Source organism: Puntigrus tetrazona, chromosome 22 (assembly GCF_018831695.1).
Source record: "Puntigrus tetrazona isolate hp1 chromosome 22, ASM1883169v1, whole genome shotgun sequence".
Taxonomy (NCBI): Eukaryota; Metazoa; Chordata; class Actinopteri; order Cypriniformes; family Cyprinidae; genus Puntigrus; species Puntigrus tetrazona.
Window position 1 is genome coordinate 10,178,020 of NC_056720.1, and position 5,018 is coordinate 10,183,037.

The following is a 5,018-nucleotide window of genomic DNA, read 5'->3' on the forward strand; positions in this document are numbered from 1 at the left end:
CCAATCTGGCACTAAGAATGAGAATGTGTTTACATGCGCTGCTATGTTAATGTTATGCTAATGTTCCTGAGAACTTGCATTAAACTTTCTGCGATGCATCACTTGTTGGCTGGGTTATGTCCACAGTGCGTCATCGGACTGAAGGCTCAGTAGACATCTTGTACATTGATACTGCACACTGTCCATTAGGTGTTCTTACTTAAATATCCTGATGCAAAACCACACTGGCAACCTTCTACTTATTACAAGTACAGTCTTCCCATAATCTGAGGCCTTGTGAATTCTAGGAGGTGATCTATTTGGGGGCATGTCCTGGATTGAACCCAGTACCTTCTGCCCGTGTAATAACTTATCAGCATTCTGTAACTGCTGTGATAAAATACATGCTACATAACACCATGCACTGACTGGTCAGTGATAAGTTACATAGTAAATCATGTCCCGTTGTTCTTCATTGCACGAGGGACAGTTTTATTTCAAGTCACTCTAAAGCTGAAGCATAAGATAGCTTTTACTGGCTTGAGTCGATAAAAGCTTGCTTTAGCATACACGTTGACTTTCTGGAATGATGACGAGTTGGGAGTTCCTGGGAGCATTGCTTCAACCTTGCATCGCAACCTTAGCCATTGCATAACTTAGTAGGAGGACAACAAGGATGTAAACATAAATAAGGTCATTGTCAAGTATTTGTTTCGGCATATAAGGCTAAGCTATTCGTTTGGATAGCTCAAAAATTGCCGTCATTACTTGTCAACACCGTGTCCACCATAAACGTAAGTGACCAATTGGCATTATTGTTTTCCATCGAGCGAGTACAGTCAGTGCATTCCTGACCTCGCCTAACCGCCCAACCTTTCCCACCCTACCACCAGCTGCTAATGTCGGGCCAGCTGACAGAATAAGATCAATGGCTGGGCTCATGGTTGTGTTTGATCTACTGTCTGCCAGCACTGGAAGGCGTCACACATTTGCATGCGGGTGTGGGACCTCGCGCCAGAGTCCGGGACTTGTCCGAAACAGCATAAGCATGTAAATGGAGCCAAGTCTACTTGGGTAGTGCTGGATGGAAACTAGCTTGATGACATATTTTCCTAGTGCTTCAGCACAAGGACATGTGATTAGGAAACCAGCACAAGTCACTATATTGGGTAAGGGCTCAAGCACAACGTGCTAGTGTGCAAAGCGACTGATAGAAATTGACTTAGGGCCCTACGGGAGCCATTTGCACGGAATACGTTTTTGCATGACACAGGTGCATGGTGTAATTTTACAAAAAAAAGAAAAAGGTTTAGAGATGTGTTTTGAAAAGCCGATTTTAACCTGAGCACCGGATTTTTAGAACGCTGTATCATGCACAGGATTCTGCAAAAGATGTGATGTTCAGACATTTATGTAACGCACGTTTACATAGGCACAGTGAAATGCATAACACATTCAGTATAAACAGGCTTTTAAAGTGCATTAAATGCTATATTTTATTCAGCCTGTGTGTTCTGTGGGAATAAAAAGTAAGAACTTGGGATTGCTAATACTCCACCCTTTCAAGCATAAAGCGGTTACGTTTTAGCATAAAATACTCTGGTCTTATATTATCAATTTATGTTACAGATTTACTTGGAATGTCACCCTTGCAGTCTTCTAATATTGTGTGCACTCAATGTTGTCAGTCAAGAGGTGCTACTTTGAAAGTACTTTAAGGAAACAGTATGTATGTGACAGCTGGATTTTCAACCCAATTGGTTTTCCATGCAGTGCTTCAGGGCTGATTCCGCTAATGTAATGCATTCTAAGGGGCAATGTTTTGTGCTTAAGGGGAAAAAATGCGAGCTGTTTTCCAGCTGGATACCTTACGTGGGAAAAAGTGATGGGAGCAGCGAAGGAAAGTGGTTCTTGATTGGTAATTTTAAGACTAGACACTTTTAGGTGACATGAAGTCATGTGCTGGAAACTGTACAGAAAGTCTTTGGATACTGGCAAGTTTAGGAGGAAGGTTTTGTGAACTGTCAGTCATTTCTTAATGCGCCTTACCATGGTAGTTTCACTAGCACCCTAGTTTCTCTAGCCACAGACATTGTTTAAACCTTTACAGTGCACAATATGAATGTACATATTACGAGTAGTCAAACATGGTTTTTACTGAAACCGTACTGTAGAGTTTGTGTACAAAGCTTCACTCTGTGAGAGACCCCTGTGCCCACGCCTCACCCTCGCTTTCCCAGTCAACCGATTTAACAACCTCACCCTTCTGGAATGTGACACTTTGCACGGTGGAACGCAAGACAGCCACAAACATCACTGTTAGCCTAAGGGAGATAAAGAGTTAGCACAACCTTAGTGTTACTGGAGCAGTAACATGGTTTATTTGTATGCAGTCATTAAAAAGTGTGTCCTACCTTACTGATGTGGATTGTGAAGGATTATGCGTGTTTGTGTTCAAAACCAAAAGCTTCAATAACAAGGCAAAACGTTAGCCGTTAGCATTCCCATTCACCTCCCGGATGTAAATGCCAGGTAACTAATCTCTCTGGAAAGATATACGCAGCCAGATGGTCTACTTACGACATTGACTAGCAGGGGCTAACTGGTCAGTGATAACCCGCCAAAAAAAGGCCAGGGGAGTTATTATTTTTGCTCTTCTGTTCAGTACCACAAGCAAAATGTCTAACAAGAAGTATATTCAATATGATTTTTACAAAAGAGCTATGAGGGACGCTATTCTAAATGCCCACCTGCATAATTGATTACTTGTCAGTCAAGATATTTATCTATGGAGCAATGCTGACAAAAGTTCAACGTTTTGAGGTGTGCTGTGGATTTGCAGGTTTCTCTAGAATGCTTGCTCTATGTTCTATTTGTAGACACCTATGCATGTGTGGGTGAGAGTGATAAAAAAGGATGTGGTGTAGGGTCTACATCGAGAAACAGCCCTAAACGACTGACCTAAGACCAGCTGCTTTTCTTGGAACTCTAGCCTTAGTTAGTTCCAGTAACTGCAGAACTGGTCGCGGATCTGCGCCTGTCCGTATGCCTGTGTAGGCGGGAGCGTCAGGCCTCTGCGCCCACTCCCAGCTTGCATGCAGTATCTCGCAGCCACCTGAGAGTCTGAAGCTGTGCAGACTGCAAGCGAAACCAGGTCAGAGCTTCCAACAGCACTTTCTTACAGCTGCCCGTCTTCCTGCAAACATCTGAAGCATGATTGTTACACCGAAGCAAGAAAGGTGTCCAGTTCTTCTTTGGGAGCACCAGTTCGGTTCAGCTCAGTAGTGTCCAATCCTGCTTTTGGGGGGAGCCACCTTTCAGATATGTTTATCTTCAGCCTCAATGAAACACACCTGAACCAGCTAATCAATCAGGGTATTCAGGAAACTTTCAGACAGGTGTGTTGAAGCTTAATTTGACCTCTGGGAGCAGGACTGGATTGATCTAGACCAGGGGTAGCAAACTCTGGGCAAGTGCACCAATAACATCCCTGTCCAGTGGTCTCAAACGTTCCTGCAGGGCCACAGCCCTGTAGAGTTAAGATCCAAACCACACCTGCTTAGAAGTTTCTAATAATCCTAAAGACCTTGATTAGCTGGATCAGGTGTGTTTGATTAGGGTTAGAGCTAACACAAATTGAGTTTGAGACCGATGTTCTAGTTTCTTGACTTGCAACGCAGAACTTCTATCTTACACAAGGGTTCTGATTCATTAATCACTACACGTACAGAAAAATAATCGGATGAATGACCAAATGTAATAAATATAAATGGTTGTACGTATTTGCTTTGCCAACCAGAGTTTGTGATTATTGTAGTAAGATGAAATATTATAACACTGGACATTGCTTTGCACCAATCTGGGAGACTGTTTGTTCAAAACCCTTTGTTGCCATGAGCTGGGACATCTTGTTCTTAAAGTTGCATATCTGCATACAGAGATTTATATAAAAATAAATAAATAAATAAAAGTTTTTGCTAGGGCAGGACTTCTGACCTAAAACTGTCCTTTCTCAAGACTGCAGAACGGTAATTAGGACTATCCTGTAGAGGAAGTTTAAGAATAGAGGCTATACTCACACTTGAGCTGTAGGAACAAAATTTGGCAACAAGAGAAACATTGTGTGACATAAATAGAACCTTGTGGTTCCATAAACCAAAGCATCTTAAAATCTTATTTCAGTCTTTGCAACACCACCATAACATGAAAAAGTAAAAATTTGCCACCCCTTGATGAACCTCTTCATTGTTGGCTATGGTTTTCATGCCGTTTTGTCAAAAGCATTTTTTTTTTTAAAAGCATTTCATTACAAATATTCAGCTGCATATTATATATGCAAGTTAAACGGTTCAACAAACAATTTAGGCAAACTGGTGAGCTTAACACCCAAAAAACAACTCCTCATAGCAAAGAATGACTCCTTTCTTGCTCATTGCCAATTCTGTACATGTGCTACTGGAGCAAGCTGCAGCATGTTGCCACGATAGACGTCTGACGTTCATAAAGACGCATGTGGTTTAGTCTCGTAAAACTCCAGTCAGCACATGCTTATAGCTCTGGAGCGGCCATGTAAAATTACCCTGTACTTAAGCAAATTCTAGACTTTTACACCACAATGTCCACTGTCTGTAGTATTTTTTTTTTCCTGGCTCCATAGACTAGCTGTATTTCTAACTCTGTAGCTAGCTTGCGAGTGCACGCTTCAGCCAACTGTTTAATAGTTTTTAGGAATCTAAAAAAGGCATATGAGAACAACTTGTGTAGGCTGACAATTAGCATAATGGCAACAAGACTTGAAAACACACAAAAAAATAACGTAGTAAGAACAGCATATTTTGTACAAAAATAGCGTCATTGACTGAATAATAAAGATGAATTGATTCGCTCTAGTTTCCTTGGCAAATGGCTTGGAGATCATTTAGGCTTGAACAGTACCATACTGCCCCCTTTCTGTCATGAACACTGCTGTACTCAAACAAATTCAAATAACAGCTTAAATTAATTTTGTGAAAAGCAAAGAACATTAAAGTGACACAGTG